Genomic DNA, 19680 nt, shown 5'->3' with positions numbered 1-19680 from the left:
CCTTCATACATGTGCACAAGTGCACACATACCTACATACACACACACACACACACACACACACACGTGCCCCCCCCACACACAAACATACCCAGGCAAGAAATAAAAATTTAGGCTAGGTTTGGTGGCACATGCCTTTAATCCCAGCACTCGGGAGGCAGAGGTAGGAGGATTGCTGTGAGTTCAAGGCCAGACTGAGACTACATAGTGAATTCCAGGTCAGCCTGGGCTAGAGCAAGACCCTACCTTGAAAAACAAAATCAAAACAAAAAATAAATAAAAATTTAACAGAATACCACTGACTATTAAAAATGAAAAATAAGGACTGGAGGGATGGCTTAGCAGTTAAGGTGTTTGCCTGCAAAGCCAAAAACCCAGGTTCGATTCCCCAGGACCCACATTAGCCAGATGCTCAAGGTGGCACATGCATCTGGAGTTCATTTGCAGTGGCTGGAGGTCTTGGCATGCCCATTTTCTCCCTCTCTCTCTCTCCCTCCCTTCCTCTTTCTCTCTGTTAAATAAATAAATAAAAATAAAATATTTTTAAATGAAAAATAAGAACCTATTAGGTATGCAGTATACTGCACAAATCTGCCTACATGCTGAGTACTCATCACTTTCACATAATACCACAAATACTTATCTCAGCATTTCACACATAACCACTAAACAATGCAACATGAATACTTTGGGTATTATTTCACCATTTTAAAGATGAGAAGATGAAACGCACAGTAAAAGTAACATGCCTAAGAAACATACAGCTAGAAAGTAGAAAAAAAAATTCAAGGCAATGTTTCACTCTTTCTGAAAGTAAGGATAATGCTTTCAAAGCCATTTTTCTTAAATACAGTTTAAATATGCCTTTCAAAACAGCAGGCTACAACAGTGTGATATTTGATTTGGTGCACCTATTTCAATCACAGAGAATGAAAGCTTGAACCTGGGTTAGTGCCTTTTAAAACTAACTACAGCCTTCATTGAGAACTGTTTGCTATATCCTGACCTAATACACACATATAAACATATACATGTTATGTTAATACTGACTTAGGTTGTTTAATTTTTCAGTTGTCAATTATGACCCTCCAGAGAAACAACCTACCTTTGAAAATTTCAAGACACAGCCTGAAGTTTCCTCTACCATCTTTAGTGCGCTAGACATGATAGACATTTTCTAGTCATCACAGCATTTCATCTTCACAGCTACCCTAGGATGTTGATGTTACTGCTATCACTACCTTATGGACCTGGAAATAGGCTCAAAGATGAGGCAAACTACCTGTTATTGTAGTATATACTTGTATTTCCCAGCACTTAGTAGTCTTAGGCAGAAGGATTTCATGATCCAGGCCAGGCTGGGCTACAAAGTTTGTTCCAGGCTGCAGAGAGATCTTATCTCCAAAAGAGAAAGGTAGGAGGGAGAGTAGAGAAAGGTAGGCAACTAACTTACACAGTTCCCCACTCTGAGGCAGAAACAGGTAAACTAATCCAGCATGCCACCTGCTCCCCCACTTCAAAGCTTCAATTAGGTAGGGAAATGTATTTACTTCTAGCCAAAAATCTGTAAGCAGGAATGGCACAATGAGCTGCAGGAAGATGTGATTTTTCAGGCACAGGCAATGGGTTTACATGTAACATTTCAGCTATTTTTCCCTGCCAAGGTAAACCAAGAGAGTGAGACAGCATGGAGGGTACAATGGAACTGAGTAGAGCCCACATCTCCTGGGTTTCTATGGGCTGTAAAACACAGTGTACTTTCCCACCTGCTAACCTCTGCTGGACATACAAGCAGTAATCTTTATTGGTATATACCAAAATGGGCAGATTCTGATGCCTGAATATCCATCTACCCTCCTCAGTGATTCTAGTGACTTAATTCAAGTCCCCACTATCTTTAGTGCAATAGTCTCAACAATGGTTTCCCTAGTCTTTCTTCTACAGTATGTCAGGAGTAACCACAAACTTACATGCTGTGCTCCAACACCCAACATAGACAGGCCATGTACCCACTTAGAATAACTTAACAGGGCTAGAGTAATGGCTCAGTGATAGACCTTTGCCTCAGGGTGGCCTTGAATTCATGGTGATCCACCTATCTCTGCCTCCCAAGTGCTGGGACTAAAGGTATGTGCCACCATGCCTGGCCTTTTTTTTTTTTTTAATTCTTCCAGCACACCTTTTTTGAAAAAACAAACATTTTTATTTATTTATTTGAGAAAGAGGCAGAGAGAGAGAAAAAAAGGGAGAGAATGGGTGTGCCAGAGCATCCAGCAACTGCACCAGATGCATGTGACCCCTTGTGCATCTGGCCTATGTGGGTCCTGGAGAATCAAACCAGGACCCTTTGGCTTTGCAGGCAAATGCCTTAACCATTAAGCCATTTCTCTAGTCCATTCATTGTTTGATGTTGGGATTCCTCATGGTAGGAGATGTGATGTGACTTTATCTGCTGGGAAAGGAGAAAAAGGCTGACCATGTATCTTGTGTCCCTGCTGGTACACAGATTCAAGACTCTGGAGGGTAGAGGCTCTGTCTTATAGAAGTGACCTGTATTTACTTATTGCTGTGACTGCATTAATAAAGGGGCAATGTGACATGTGCCCTAAAATAAAGTACATGTGGAGACAGGTTGCATATAAAAATTTTGTTTTACTTCTTCCATACTGTTCATAATTCAGTATAGTGAAGGGTTAGAGAAGACAGATGATAGAGATTATACCATCTGTTGTGGTACCCCTGCTCTCAGTAAAATCTCAAAATAAAGCTGAGATTTCTGTTGAGCAATAGAATCTGAGAAAGCTGCTTTCAGATGTAGATGCTGCTTGAGGTGGTTCTTTTTTTCTTTAAGCCTTAATTTCCTTTAGTTCCTGGACATTTTCTGCATATTAACATTATCATCTTTTATTATCTGCATTTGGGGGTTGATCTCTGTTTTTCAAAAGCTCATGTTCTAAGTTAATTCAACATAAAGGTCCGTGGATTTAGTATAGCTCCTTGAGATAAATTGCTTAATGTTTCAAATTGAATTTTTAAAAGTTGCTGGTCTGGTACCTTCCTGAACCTATTGTGTCTTGAATCACATCTGTGGGATTCCATGACATGCTGATACAGTGTCCTTGGGTCTAGCCTGGACTCCTTCAGAAGTTACTGTGTGTCTTTGGGAAGTCATATTTCTCTGAGTTTATTTATTTAACCTAAAGGACTTAGGACTACATTACTCGTTAACATTAGGTTAAAACAGAAAAATGCTAACAACAGGATGAAGCATAAAATTGTCTTCTACTTCATTTATGTTTCAGAAGATTCATTGGTATTCTTATTTATATTCTCTCTCCTGTTCTGGGGTTAGAGCCCATAGCCTTGCAAATGCCTTGTCAGACAAGATCTCTATTGCTGAGCTATCTCCTCAACCCTCTGCATGATTTCATAACAACAAACTCAGATGTTTCCTGGCAGAGGTGGGATCTAGTACTTTGAGTCTGAAGTACTCATACAATTTTGACTTTGTCATTCACACTGTTTCCTGACAGAGGTTGTGATCTGCCACTGGGCATATTGGGAAAGGAACAGTCTTTTGCTCTAGGCTATACTTTTCACAATTAAGAACACCCCTTCCCACTGAGAGCTACTTTAGACATGTAGTGGTAGCAGATAACTTTGGGCAGTTTTTATTTTATTTTTTTAAATAACATTTGAAAATATTTTACATTTATTTATTTGAGAGAGAGGCAGCTAGAGAGAAAATGTGCATGCCAGGGCCTCCAGCTATTGCAAACGAATTCCAGATGCACGCACTACCGTGTGCATCTGGCTTATGTGTATACTAGGGAATTGAACCTGGGCCCTTGGACTTCACAGACAGATGCCTTAACCACTGAACCATTTCTCCAGCCCAGATTTTATTTTAGTTCCAGCCAAGTGATTTGCTTTTCTTCTTGAACGTAAAAATCAGATGTTCACCTTCTACAGGGTAGAGATCAAGTTTCTGAAATAGTCCATTTCCCCTGGTATGAAAGTTAGTCATTATTTGTAGATAACAACTGATGAGTCTATAAAGTCAGAAAGGGAATAAACAAAGGCTGTGAAATTTGCCTTTGGTCGAAGCTACACTTTGGAAAGCTAGAGAGGGGTTGTTTCTTTCCTTTTCTTCTTGGGAAACTGCCATTGGATCAATGTGTCTTGGTTAAGCAAGTGCCTTTAACCTGCTGAGCCATATTACCAGCCCTTGGTAAGATCTCTTGAGGGCAGTTAAGCAGTTAGGCTTTTAAGGATGAGAGCTACGTGAAAGATCATCTTGCCCAGCCATACAAATGATTATCTTTCTAGTACTATGATCTCTGTAAAAGTATAAACATTCAAGACCACATATTTTAAAAGATAATGTATAAGTTGGAGTCAGCAGAAAAAATGTACAAAGATGGTGGTAGAATTCTATACCTTTCAAGTCATTCTTACATATTTCCAGTGTCAGTCACTATGGTCTTCTCATGATAGAGTAATCTTTCTGTTCATCTAGAATCTTTCTACCTCTAAAATAAAACGTTTTTAGGATGTTAGAAATCTGAACCTTCATGGTTTTTTAAAATATGACAAATATATCTAATTAAACCCTCTCATTTTGAAACCTCCTTAGTCAAAGCACTGGAATTTCTTACTTTATCAAGAGCATTTGTTTTCTAATTATGCAGTACACAGTCAATGCTTGACCAAGCAGAAAGGGTGAATAAAAAGTTATGCAACAGGTTAAAATATTTCCAGTTGCCTTTTCTCTATTTGGAAGGAGATGATTTTTTCCTTCCCTGTACATAATTTGTCCTAAGTCCCTCCCCTTTCTGATTTGTATCATTAGTACTTGCATACGGTACTTAGTGATTTCCACAAAAGTCTGAAAATTCTTTCATTTAGTTCTTCTTATCAAACCTGTTTAAGAGCTTTTGATTGCCCCAGCAGCTTATCAAAACAAAGCCTCCCCCACACCCGCCAAGGTAGGGTCTTACTCTAGTCCAGACTAACCTGGAATTCACTATGCAGTCTCAGGATGGCCACAAACTCACAGTGATCCCCCTACCTTTGCCAGCCTGAGCTACAGTGAGACCCTACCTCGAAAACCCAAAAGTAATATAATAATAACAATAATAAAGAATGAATGGAACTAAAGACTAATCCTGAACTATATACCTGGGGGTATTTCTGCCATCAACACAGATATAAAAAAAATTGTCAATTTACTTAACTAGGCAAGTCTTTTATATCTGCTCAAATTGGGCCAGCTCTAGTGTGCCCATTATCACGTCTTTAAGTGTGGCACTACACCAGAATTGGTCTTGGGATTTACAAACTTCAGCCATTGCTATCTCACCTTTATGCTCTTATATATCATCCTAACTGTTGTTCACCAAGGATTATTTTTCTTAAAAGCTTAAAATATATATATATATATACACTTCAGTATCACTCTCAGCATCATTATCCATGTGGTCATGGGTGCTACGTTAGTTATATTTTCATTACTACATTAAAAAAATAGAACTGGTAGGTATAGGAGATGGTGTAGGGGGTAAGAGCACTTGACACTCAAGCATAAAGGCTGGAGAGGGCTTGATTCATACTGAGTCTCCCAAGAACTCATGTAAACAGCTGATGGAGCCACTCACACTTGTGACACCAAACTGTGAGAAGCAGAGACCAGAGAATTTCTAGGGCTCGCTGGTTAGCCAGTCTAACTGACACAGTAGTTTTTGGGTTCAGTTGAGAAATTCTGTCTCAAGGAACACATGGATAAGTGAAAGACGGTAACATCTGACTTCTCTGGTCTCCACACAGGTGCACATGTGCATAATTGCAGACACAGCACACCACATACTACACACATACAAAAACAAAAAAGAACTAGGAAATGAAAACACTTCGTCATGTGCCAACAAAAATAATCAGTGATACAGCAAACACTCCTGGTATGCTGATTTCAGCAGCACATGTTCAAAGTATAACCAAGCCACACTTTGAGAAACAGTAATTTATACTAAATCCTTAATGTCACAACTATGGAAAGTAAAGTCAAAGAGGAGACATGACCTGCCCAAAGATGAAATGAATGAGTCAAGGCTAGAATTGAGGGTGTTATGTCGATGGGGTCCCCTAAAGACTCTCCAGACAGCAGAGTAAAGAGTAGACTCAGAAACCCAGCTTCAGGAGTTCAACAAGTAAGTCTAAAGCAGGTATTGAACCCTTTGCATGTGGATCTGGGCTTTTCACTTTCTCCTGCTAGCAAACATGCACGCATGACACTGACCAGCACATTCAAAGATAATCAAGATTGGCTGAAACAAATCTGTTTCCTTCCAGAGTCTCAAGTAGTTTTGTCCAACTCACTGAACTTGTTTCCTGGATCAGCTTCCCAATTTTTGACCCGGGAGTATCTTAACCCTTTGCCCCATTGAAGACTCCTACAAGCTCTGTAGGATTTTAGTGGGCAGATTTTCCATCTCTTAACTCTTAGGCCAGCTTTGGAACCAGGCTAGAAGTTTCCATTACAGAGTCATGTAGTTCCAGATAGCCAGGGAATAGGTTTTATTTCAAGTGATAAGTAACTTGTATCTACTGAACATCACATACTATACAGAAGGTAAGACAACATACTGCCTGGCTTCCTGGGAGTTGCCAATCCAGGTAAACTTAACTAAGTATAACATGTGGCTAATAACAACTAATGTTATTAGATGTTTGTTTACATGTCAGGCACTGTACCATGTGGTTCAAATGCCCTACTGACTCAGAAAAGAGAGCTCTGTGGGATTAGAATTCTCACCAGGAGCTCTCAATTCTCAGGTCCTGGTCCATGTCAACAAAAAATTGAGAATGCAGACTCAGAGGAGGATCAGTTATAAATCATGTGATTTATTTTAGAGAGAATTAAAATGGAAAGCAAAGCTGTAAAGCACCTAAGCAAAAAGAAATTCTCCCCCTTCCCAAGCTGGGGGGGGGTGATTAAAAAGATCCCCCTCTCACCTAAGAGAGAGGAGGTAAAGACTGATGGATGAGACTGAATCAGACTCAAGTTCTAATTCATGCCAGTGCAAGCATCGATGTTTCTGTGGGCAAGTCCCTAGCTAACTACATACTCGAAAGAAAAAAAAAAAAGCTACCTTCCTCCTAATCCTTATCACTATACAATTCAATTCTCACAATTACTTACTGAGATTAACCTTACTCTATATGTGATAGCCCTGAAGTTTAGAAATATGTGGCTCACACAAGTTCAAGAGGCAAGGAGATGAAGTTCAGACATAAACGCAGACTGTTTTGACCTTAGACCTGTGTTCTTAACCAATGTATTACCAAAATCTTTTTAAAAGATAATACTAGGGCTAAAGTGCTTGCCCAATAGAGCCTAATGACCCAGGTTTGATTCCTTGTACCCAAGTGAAACCTGGATTCACAAAGAGGCATGTCTGGAGGCCCTGACATGCCCATTCTCTCTGTTCCTCTTTCTCCTCTTTGTCTCTGTTTGCAAATAAATATAATTAAAAAAAAAAAATCTTATAGTAAAAAGTAACACAAAGTCTATATACCTGACCTCTTGGTAAGTTAACTTGCTTCTTAGCATTAGAGATGTCTAGCATTAGTGCATATTTGAGGTTTAGCAACACAGCACACACTGGGAATGCCATTTCATACTGAGGGAAGAGTTTGATGCTTATAATCTAAAGCTATTCGGCTTGCAGTATCTAGATGTCAAAAAGTACCATACCAAGCCAGGTGTGGTGGTGCACGCCTTTAATCCCAGCACTCAGAGGCAGAGGTAGGAGGATTGCCATGAGTTTGAGACCACCCTGAGACTCCATAGTGAATTCCAGGTCAGCCTGGGCTACAGTGAGACCCTACCTCAAAAAACCAAAAAAAAAAAAAAAAAAGGAACCATTAAATAATAATGCATACTGTTAATTATCATTTAAGTCAACTGTAGACAGCTTTATTCCATTATGACATAATAAGACACAAGGATACAGAACTAAGCCAAGTGTAGTGGCTCATGCCTGTTAAGCCCAATATTTGGGAGGCTATGGCAGGAGGATCACCATAAATTTGAAGCCAGCATGGGTGACACAGTTAATTCCAGGCTAGCTGTGATGTAGAGTGAGATCCTTTCACAAAAATAGGTAGACAAGTTTGTAGATAGGATACTATAAACAACTAAAGAATTATTTTATATATTTGGTCTTTGCCCTGGGAACCTGCCAGTTCTGAAACCTTTGGAATTTCCTAAAAATCTAGGAATTTCCTGACTGAGGTGTTTTTTGTTATTCAGGAAAAGCCCCTTTGAACCACACCTGAGCTGATACTAAACAAGGTGACTTAAGGGTGGCCCTCAGAGATTTCTAGGGAGGAACTTTTCAAGTACCATGTTAGATTTCGGGCTCTACATTCTATCTCTGGGCAGCTAAAGACAAGAGTTAATCATCAATGGCCAATAACCATGCCTACATAATGAAATCTCAACTGAAACTCTAAACACTAATTGAAAGGAGAGTTTCCAGGTTGTTAAGCACACAGATATGCTAGGAAGGTGGTACAAGCAGAGGGAGGGAAGAGCCCTGCATCTCCAACTCATCCTGAGGCAGTTTAAGCAAAAGGCAGGAACATCTTTGGGCCTATCCCTGCAGTCTCCACTTTGTTAGAGATCAGAGAAGAATCTGACTTCTCCCGTCTCTTTCCTAAAGGAGTTCCTTAGACCTGTTTTTCCATGAACCTGAGCCCTTCTCTGGGAGGGAGATCCCCTTCTGACAAGGTGGTGAGTTAAGCTCAGCCCCAAACCAGTCAGTCCTCACTGGGGCTCACCTGAGCCTAAAGGTGAAACCCACCATAATAAGGTGGACAAGCTCTCTTGGCTGGCTCCTAGAACTTCTAGATTCTGGTAAGCCAAACTGAGATGAGGGGAGACCCTCCCACACACACAACCCTACCCCCACATGGGCTCTCTACCCCCTCCTGCCCTCCACGTGGTTCTCTGCACTTTCTTCTCTTAATCTAATAAGGTCTCTAAACCTTACCCTCTAATCTATGGATTTCAATTCTTTAAATTCATATAACAAAAATCCGGGTATCCCTAAATTTAATTGGTACACTGGCATATTGGTGTATTGGCAAGCCCCAAATTCTTGTTTTTCAAATTTTATTTATTTATTGGGGGCGTGCAGAGAGAAGGGGAGAAAGAATGGGCGTGCCAGGGCTTATAGCCACTGCAAACAAACTCCAGATGCTTGTGCCACTTGGTGCATCTGGCTTACGTGGGTCCTGGGGAATCGAATCTGGGTTCTTTGGCTTTGCAGGCAAACACCTTAACTGCTAAGCCACCTCTCCAGCCCCAAATTCTCTTTTTAATCCCTTCCCCTCATTATCTATTTGGCCAGTGTGGAACCACTGAGGTTTACATCCTGCTACCTCAGACTCTCAGGTGGATTGGACTACTACACACATAGGTCAAGGCACCTGGCTTTTTTTTTAAGGGGCAAGGGCTCAACCCAAGGCTTTACATACACATGTTGGGTAAGCACTAGCTACATCCCCAGTATAAGCAGAGGAAGAATAGAAAGAAAATCAACAGGACACAGAAGACAAAGGAGCTCTCCAAACTCTGTTGGCTAAGAGTCAAAACAAAATTCACAAACAAGAAAGATTAGGTACAAGATTTACAGTCAAAGCATTTTGACTTATGTCTTGTGACTTATATAGTAAGGGATTCTTTGGCCTTTATTTGTTTTTTTGAAGATTATACTTTTATTTATTTATTAGAGAGAGAGGGAGAGAGGCAGAGGGAGAATGGGCATGCCAGGACTTCTAGCCGCTGCAAACTCCTGACACATGCACCACTATGTGCATCTGGCTTACATGGGACCTGGAGAACCGAACTTAAGTCCTTAGGCTTCGCAGGCGTGTGCCTTAACCACTAAACCATCTCTCCGGCCCTCCTTTGGTCTTTTTGACCAAGGATTTTTTTTTAAATATCTTTTTATTTGCTTATTTCAGAGAGAGAGAGAGCCAAAGTATAGGCACACCAGATCTTCCTGCCACTACAGGCAAACTTCACATACACACACACGCCCCTTTATGTATCTGGCTTTATGTGGGTACTGGTGACTCAAACCCAGGCTATCAGGTATTGCAAGTAACTACCTTTAACTACTGAGCCATCACTCCAGCCCTTGACCAAGGATTTTTTTTTTTTTTTTAAGTTTTCGAGGTAGGGTTTCACTCTAGCCCAGGCTGACCTGAAATTCACCACCATGTATTATCAGGGTGGCCTCGAACTCAAGGCAATCCCCCTACCTTTGCGTTCTGAGTGCTGGAATGCCCAGTTTAACAAGGATTTTTAAAAAATCATTTTTATTGATTTGAGAGAAACAGAGAAAGAAGCAGACAGAAAAATAGTGATTATGGGCCAGAGCCTCCTGCTACTGCAAATGAACTCCAGAAGCATGTGCCACTTTGTACGTATGGCTTTATGTGGGTGCTGGGGAATCAAATCTGGACCATCAGGCTTTCAGTTTGCAAGCAAATGCCTTTAACCATGGAGCCTTTGACCAAGGTTTTTATCTTGACTCTCAACCTGTACAAGGTACTTTAGAAACTGCTTTATGCTCTCATTTACCACAAGAAAGTTACTTAGATAAGAATAAGTATACCCAAACATTCTCACTTAATCTTTACATCTTGTGAATAATGTACCTTCAGAAGCTACCAAAACCACATATACAGCTATTACTTGAGTTTGGGGAAGATACTCACCTGAAAAGTCCATGCCCACACTTGGGTGCACTGTCCTTTTCCTAAGCACCTCTCTCTCCCTTAATGCCCATGCTTACATATGAAAACCTTTTAGTAAACTATAAACTCAGCTTCATAATACTCATACTGAAGTTCTTTTCTGAGGCATTGAAAGTATAAATCCTGGCTTCACTTGAGCAGAGAAGCCTCTGAAAATAACTCCTCAGAGCTGGGCTCAGTGAGTCTTGTCTGTAGTCCCAGAACTATGGAGGTTGAGGTAAGAGAACACCAGTTTGAGGCCAGCCTGGACTACAGAGTGAGCCATGTCAGCCTGAGCTAAAGTAAGACCTTACCTGAAAAAGAAAAAGAGCTCCTCAGACTGCTGAAGGTGACAGCTTAGGGCTCTATGAACTGCTCCAGCCACTGACCTCCTTAACAAAACCTGAAATCCAAATATCAAGTACTGCTAGTATATTATCAAATCTGCCAGCAAAGTGGTCATCGAAACTCCCAAATATGTACTCAGCCAAACAGAAGTTTAGGTCACTTGGGGATAACCAATGCCCACAACTGGCATCTAATGTGGAGCAATCTTGTAAGACTGAGTCAGTAATGGGGGGGGGGGGTTCTGTGCAAAGCTGTCAGAGCTCAACTGATGAACACTAGGATGCCTAATAGCCTCAGAGAAAGAGAGGCTCACATTAAAACCAACTTCACTGATGCTTAGAAGACATTTAACTGCTTGACCTAATCACAAAATCTAATCCTATCACCAACTCAAGAGCACTGCTTGCCATTTTCAGCACTATTAGGAAAGCAAGGCCTCTGTAAAAACCCGAGATTTAGTGAAGTAAATTCTTTTCAAAGAAAAACTGAAGAAAACATGAATGTTGTAGAAATGCAGTTTAAAACTGACTTTCTTTGATTGTGAATTATTTTACATTTGTTGTAGTTCCCAGTGGACAGTCAGTCATGAATTACCTTAAGAATTTACAGGTAACTCTTCTTCCTGAATAGCAACGCTGTTAAGGATAGCCACACTACCTAGTGTTCTCTTCATTTTGTCCTCTGATTCAAATAATGGACCCAAACACACTACATTTCTCACTTTACTCACCAACTTCTGATTTGTCAATATCAAGTTCTAAATAACAAAAACCTTCTTCAAAAGATCAAGTCCTAAGTGACAAGTCTTAAAAAGGGGGGATTTGCCCCTCTCTCCTCCCTCATGGTGGGAGCTCTCTGTACTTCCTCCTTTCCTTCTCTTTAATAAAGTCTCTCTAAACCTTAAAAAGAAAAGTCTTGCCAGGCGTGGTGGTGCACGCCTTTAATCCCAGCACTTGGGAGGCAGAGGTAGGAGGATCGCTGCGAGTTCAAGGCCACCCTGAGACTACAGAGTTAATTCCAGGTCAGCCTGGACCAGAGTGAGACCCTACCTCAAAAAAAAAAAGAAAAGTCTTAACAAGGAAGGGCCAAGCAGCCCTTTGCAAATGCCTAAGTCAATCTCGAAGACCAAATACTGCATCTTGCACTCATCGTGCCATAGCAGAAATACACTTTTTCCCTTAGGGAGAGACTTGTAGTCAGGTCCCCAAATCCCTCCTAGTGAATGGTGCTCCTTACAGTTAGGCAATCTGGGCTGTTCCTTCACTAAGCACTGCTTTACCAAGAGCCATTATTAGCATGTCCCATCCTCTTCCACCTAGGACATGTCTCTTTCTCATTACATCCTTTCCACAATACCCCCCCCACACACACACACACAATTGTGCCCTCACAAAGGATCTCTGCTACATCTACTCCTCCTTATCCATCTTAATGCCTCCTGGAAGAGTCTTTAGACTTCTCTTTCATAAAGGTTAGGAAATCCCAAGCAGGACTTTTCCATGGGCATGAGCTTTTAAGCAACTGTTTTGAGTAAATGACTGAACGAGTGAGTAGCTATTTCAAGAAAAACTATTTTGTGAAGACAAAAGAACCATTGACACATTCTTAAAAATGGACACAGAGCATTCACAGAGAATTCATATAATTCATCACTCTCAAAAACATCACAACTAGGAAAAAAAAAAAGGCTTCCTTAGAGAACCAAAGACTGTCAGCCAGTCCCTGAGACTGCCTTCTAGGATCCATGTTGCTCTAGTCCCAACATATTCACAGAGGTGTTATCACTAATTTTCCCCCTCTTGTTTAATAAGTACACAGTGGATATAAAGTAAATGTTAGTTGGAGTGTTGTGAAGGGGAGTGTGTCTATTTTTTAAGATTGCTACATGTAGTCCAGGCTGGCCTCAAAAGTTCTATGTAGATGAAGGTGACCTGAACTACTGAGCCTCCTGACTGTACTTCCATGAATACTAGGATGGGATTACAAGTACGGGACATCAGGCTTGGTACAAATGTTTGTTTGTTTGTTTGTTTTGTTATTTTGGGTTTTTTTTTCTATTTTTGTTTTGATTTTTGAAACAGGGCCATGCTACATAGCCCTGCTTGGCTTGATGCTTACTATGTGGCTCAGGATGACCTCCACCTCACAACAACCCTGCCTCAGCCATGGTCAGTACTGCATACAATTTGGTATTTTCACAGGTCATTTTCTATGATATGCCCACTAGTGTACTGGAAGAGTTTAGAAGCCAGTCACAATGACATACAGCATAATCCCAGCACTCACATGGGAGGAAAGGCAGGATCCTGAATCAGAGGCTAGCCTGGGCTGCACATAAGAAGATCCTCCTTAAGAAGCCAAAGGAACTTAAGAGTGATGAATAACATGGCCTCTTTCAGAATTATTCTGAGAAAAGTTAAGCTTTCCCAGTAAGTGTTCACAATCGCTGTGTATATCAAAGAGCCCTAACTTTGCTTCATTTATGCCACATTATAAGGGGGTGTCTCTTGAAAGATTTAAGAATTTGTAACCAAATGTTTTGAGTTAACAACTCAGGAATACAGAAGACCAAACATCAAGGATTTAATTACACTCAAATGCTGGTGCAAATAGGGACTAAGAGAAGCAATGTAGTTGACTGAAGGAGACAGCAAGAGGGCTGAAGAGATGGCTCAGCACTTAAGATACTTGCCTACAAAGCCAAAGGACTCAAGTTCAACTCCCCAGGACCCACATAAGTCAGATGCACAAGGGGGCACATGCATCTAGAGTTTGTTGGCAGTGGCTAGAGGCCCTGGAACACCCATTCTCTCTCTCTCCCTGCCTATTTCTCAATCTCTCTATAATTAATGAATAAAAATAAACCTTAAAAAAATATAAATATATAAACCTTAAAAATTAACATATAAAATAAAAATATAAACCTTAAAAAAATATAAAATATAAACCTTAAAAAAAAAGATGGCAAGAACAAGCAAGAGCTTCTCCTTGTCCTGAAGATGCCTGGATCTTGTTCAGTAGCATTCTTGTTTCTGGTTTCCAATTAAAATCACATTTTCAACCTGTTTTCAGCTTCACATTTTGTTTAAGTCAAATCTCATGGGGAGGTCCAACGTAACAGAGTACTAGAGTAACTTTTTACAAGAGGAAGCAATGAGGTAGCCAAATCCCCCCACCCCTGTCCCTGCTACACACATACTCCAACAATGCCTCCCAAGGGTACTCTTCAGAGCACAGCCTGAAAAAAATTACCAGATATTCTGAGGCTTTATAAGAGTCTGACTTTTTTCCTGCTTCTTCCCAAACTGCATGAAGTGGAATTAACTGCGTTCAGTATAGTAAATGCTATGACTATATATAGTAAATGCAATGAATCAGACATGAAGATCACACACCACCCCACTTTAGGGCAACTCTAAAGACTCTGAGGTATCATCAGATTCTGCTACTTGCTAGTGTGGAAGCAATGTACAATAAGGGGAGCAGGTCTTTCCAACACACTGTCTCCTAGCCTGATAGGCAGAGACAGCAGCAATGGCTACAAGGTGCTAAACACTCAACAGAAATGAAAAGTACTACACTATGCAATGGTACTATCAGAGATTCTTAGTCAGTCACTAGAATTGGTCTGGTTCTAAAAGTACCAGTGTTAGTACTATTTCCAGCTACCAGGACCAGAGATTGAGGGCTTCAGTAGTACAGCGAAGAACAGGAACACAATGATGCTTCTCAGTGCTATGTGGTCTACTTTTCTATGCCCAAACCCAACAACTCAAATCATAGCTCAAAGTACACTCTCAAGACCAAAGCTGCGGGGAAGCAGAAATCATCATGAGTTCTGATGTATGGTGTTTTAAGTAAGGACTTATTTGCATACGCGTTAAAGATTGGGCATTTCCCAGCCGTTTTCTCTTTTCATTGTTTCATAACTTCAAAGAATTAGTTTGAGTTATTTCCAACTTTTTCTCATTGTTCCTGCCAAATTCTCCTTTTTATGCCCCCAAAGAATAAGACCCTCCACTGCCTAGAGTAGTAAAACTAGATTTGAACCAAACAACACTAACTCATTTAATCTTGGCCTGTTGTGAAAAGCACACCAGAACACTGTCCCAACATTAGGAAGAACTGATCCTCGTACACTGGTATAAACATCTGTAAACAGACACAAAGAGGTAATTGTAAGTTATCAAGACTGGGGAAACAGGAGTTACCGCGTAATTACCATTGTTTCAATCTGAGTTACCACTTCTTCACCTCAAAACAACTGGCAGCCAGTGTACAATTAACTCTCCTTACTACAGAACATGTATCAAAACAGTAGTAAAATCGGATTAACTTTATGCCATCTAATGCAATACAAAACCACGTACCCACAGCTCAACTGGCACCAGATGGTTTTCTAGGTTGCCCACCTTTCAGAGGAATTTGTCCAAAACCTAAATTCAAGCCTTGAGGAGCAAACCCAGTAGAGATCAAAAGTCCAGCTCAAGCTCAAAGTCTGCAGATTCACTGATATTTTCAGATTCTTTCCCCAATCACAACTAGTGGCCATTGTAGGAGTCAATGGATTCTCCCTGTGTTCAAGTCCATTCCTACCCATGCACCCCTTTTCAAAACCTTGGAAAAAGCCACCAGTCTCCAAACCAGCTGATGAAATTTCAGCCTGCAAGATATTTTCAGGCTTAAGTTTAATAAATTAAATGAAAATGAAAATGAAGGTAAGCAATGGACATATTAACAATTCATTGGATAGAACATTTCACACCCAGCATTACCATACAAAGTCAGAACCAAGACTTTTAACCTGGGTCAAAACCATATATATGTACAATGTAGATGTGACTTAAATTCTCCATTCCTTTGAGCTACTCTTCAGTGTGGATAGTAGAGTCTATTGTTGGCCTAGTCCTACCTGCTCACATTAGTAATTTACTTGCTAAGACTTGCTGTTTGCATTCAAGTTCAGAAATTCAATTACCACGAAGTACTACATATGTTTGTCACCCCAAACTGCCCAGGAAGTTCAATCCTACCTTTTTTTTTTTTTTTAAAGGCAAGCCCAAGAGACTGCCCCCGCCCTTTTTAACGCAAGACAGTAAGAACAAGAGCAACAGTGAGACAAATAGATGAGAGAGAAAGACAGAAGGAGAGAGTTGGCATGTCAGGGCCTCCAGCTACCATAATCTAACTCCAGATGTGTGTGCCACCTTGTATGCATGTGCAACTTTGCATCACCTTAGTGAGTCTGGCTTAAGTGGTTAGGGTACTAAAACCTAAACCAGGTGACAAGTCCTCCATTTCTGATTCATCTTACCCAAACACTAAAAGGTTGTATTTAACATTCTAAGCCTGGGTTTACTACAAACAGCCCAAGCAACATTTAAGTCTCTCAACTACCTCGCTAAAAAAGGCCGATTCATTCAAAGAACACTTTTGTGAGGTTTACCATAAGAAGAAAGTATATTCTTTCTATTTCAGTCTAATGTGACATGGCTCAAGAGGGCCAAATCAAGAAGTCCTGATTAAACTCAAGTGGACAGACTCATCACGGTAGGGCTGAACTGAAAATGAATGCCCCAGCAGAAGGCAAAAGTAGGTTATATCCCTTGGTTATATGCCAACCCAAAGATGCCGACATAGGGGAAATGAGTCCCACAATGGTCATTATCTAACATAACACACTGAGTTAACTTTTAGCACTGACTTCCATCTCAGCAGAGTGTTATTAGTCATCAGAAGGACCAGATGAGTGGAATTATTGCAACACAAATGCTGCCTCCTCACAAGAAACAACTTGAAACTTAGTTAGATATTGATGGTCATCTTTCAGACCAACAAGGGCCCATTACAAACACATGCCCAACCCTTATGTTAACAGAGGTGGAAGATGCGTACACCAACATAGACTCGCAGTGCTTATTATGCAATTTTTTAACAGCGGCATAGCTCAAAGATTTATCTACCAAAAAGATCCAGGTAATTACCGCCTCCCCTCCTCTACTACTCTCAGGAGGGTGATTTTTTTTTTAAATAGTAGTCCAAAAACAGCTGCAAAAATAATGATAAAGGCCCTAGGAAAAGTGACCGAATTAATCCAAAGACAGTCTCACTTTCTATTTCCTCCTTCTTACTCTGTTTGTCTACCTAATCTGAGCCTCACCTCCACTTCAATAGCTGTCTCTTTCCATTCAACCTTTTGCTCACTAAGCCCTGTTCCCCAACCACATACACCATTCTTCTCAGTCCCTAGAAGTTTCCAAGTTCATTCCAGCTAGTGTCTGTACTAACTTCCCTAAACTTTGAGGACTCCTCTCATCTTCACATGGCAAGCTCCTGTTCATTTAAAGTCCAGCTTCAGTGTCACTGCCACACAAGGGTCTGTCTGGCTACATCCCAAACACTTTCTAGCATGTCATTGACTTTTTTTTTCAGCATTTAATAAAAATCAATTTTTTTTAGTTATTATCTGTCTCTCTGTTCCTACCTTCCACTCTGATATAAACTACATGAGAGTGGATCTTTTTGCTGTGCTTATCTTCATACACCCACTATCTATAAGTCTGTGTGTATACACCTCTGGCTATAAGTATATAACTAGCCAGTGTTTGACTTTTTATTCAGTGGCAAACTAGGTTTGAGATGAATAAAGTGAGAACAGTAGTCATTCTTTTGTGGTATTTCTAAGAAACATCTAAACACAGTAGCTTGTAAGAGCAAAGCATTAAATATTCTATTTATCAAGCCTGAAAGCCCTGATAAATAGGATGGGGTCTTCCCAGTATTAGAAGACATCTGTTATGATAATACACATTAAGCTCAGTTACAGAGACAGGATTTATGCACACTCTCTAATGAAAGGACTCCTAAAATTTAGCACTCTCTTTTAAAGCATAAAGCTCCTAAGAAGACAGTTTCAGATTCAATACAGGATTCCAGAAAAAAAATCTATCAACAGCAAAACAAGTCATTTACACTCACTCTGAAATCCCTGACAGACTATAAGAACTACTTGGTGTTTTATTTTGTTTTAAGCAACAGAGTATCAACAGAGACCCTTCAATCATTCTTTCTTCAAACATTTCCATATCTATTATGAGTTTGTATCCTTTAAAATCAAAACACTAGGAGATCAAATTCTCTCATATAAGACTATCTATGTACAAACCATCAACTAAATAAGATGAACATCAACCCAAGTCGATTGTGTCACTGAAGACGAGTGTGCCAGACACACACCGAGAAAAAGATAAAAGAGCTATTGTCCAATTGTAGAAACAAAAAAGTAATGTGGGGTTTTGTGTTCTCAGAAGTGCATTGTGAAGTGTGGGTGGAGAGAAACACAGAACTCCAGAATTAGCCTAACATCAAAATCATTTTTGGGAAGAGTTGACAACATGTAAATTCCTCACACATAAAGTATTTCGAGCAAGAGACTTTGATTCTTGGGCTATGATGCCATTTATGATTCCCTACAAGGGCTGTGGAATTCCAGTATTCATAAAAGAAAATTCTCATTATAATTGGGAGCTAGGAGGCGTTGAAAGGTACTCCCAGTGTGACACAGCCTGTAAGTGAAGTATTCCAAAGCTTGCAGTTAAGATCTGGGATAGAGGCTCAACACCAAATTCAAGAGAGATAAACAAGGTACTAAGTGCCATGAAGGGGAATGGGGTGACCACGACTGCCTCTCAACCACAGAGAATTAAAGTAGAAACAAGGGTGTGTATGGGGGAGGATAAGAGGTGGGGATGGAAAAAACAATACATTTGTCACCCTGCCCCACTTCCTAAACAGGATACAGGCAAAGCCTCCAGCCCCATTACCTCACGCACAGATGGTTATCGTTTGTAGCAAAGGTGCATAGAAGGCCTTCAGGTCTGAGCCCCTTAATTCCAAGGGCTGTTAACGATTAAAGAGAAGGGTGGGGGTGGGGAGGGAAAGAAGGAGCTGTAGATTCACCCACCACCTCCCATTTGGGTTCCTACCTCAGAGCGCTTAGCCAGGACTTTAGGATCAGAGTGCGCACCCCCTTCGGGGCAGCCCGGGTCCCCGGTCCCCGAGGCCCTGGATTGAGGTGTGCTGGCGCTGGGGAGGCAGGGACAGTAGGTAAGTTTTCTGAGCCCTGCGGCTGACACGCCACAGGCTCCCCTCAGAGCCTCTTCTTCCAGAGGGACCAGTCCAGACAAGGCGCTGATTTCCACTCCTCCCCTTCCACCTCCCCTTTCTCGAAGGAACCGAACCCCCGCCCCTTCATCCCTCAAGGCTCCCCCCTTTTCCTCAACTACCCCCCCCCCCCCCCCCCCCCCCGCCAAACTCACAGCTGCTCCAGAGGTTCCTCCAGTCCAACCCTTTCTGGAAACGACGGCGGCCCGGCGGGTCCAAACCACCTACCATCCCCGCTCGCGTTTCCAGGTTCCCTACCCCCGCCGCCGCCGCCTCTTCTTCCACCACGGCTGCCGCCTCCTCTTCATCTGCGGCCCACCGGCGGCGGCCGCCCTCAAGCCCCGCCCACTCCACCGCCTCCTGC

General features: G+C 41.2%; 1 protein-coding gene across 3 annotated transcripts in view; it reads right to left on the bottom strand.

The window, feature by feature from the left end:
• Dcun1d3 (defective in cullin neddylation 1 domain containing 3) overlaps positions 1 to 19643 on the bottom strand; it is a 43835-nt gene extending 24192 nt beyond the window's left edge. For 2 of the 3 annotated variants that reach the window (XM_004665447.3, XM_045143041.1), the window contains exon 1: positions 19472 to 19643. The gene's annotated coding sequence lies outside the window, so the exon portion shown is untranslated. Of the gene's footprint in view, positions 1 to 19138; positions 19239 to 19471 lie in introns of all 3 variants that reach the window. The other variant, XM_045143040.1, reaches the window with a different exon arrangement.
• Positions 19644 to 19680: the final 37 nt, after the last annotated feature.

This window comes from Jaculus jaculus, chromosome 2 (genome assembly GCF_020740685.1).
Source record: "Jaculus jaculus isolate mJacJac1 chromosome 2, mJacJac1.mat.Y.cur, whole genome shotgun sequence".
Taxonomy (NCBI): domain Eukaryota; kingdom Metazoa; phylum Chordata; class Mammalia; order Rodentia; family Dipodidae; genus Jaculus; species Jaculus jaculus.
Note: the sequence above shows the minus strand (reverse complement) of the source record. Positions and strands in the feature narration are given on the sequence as shown.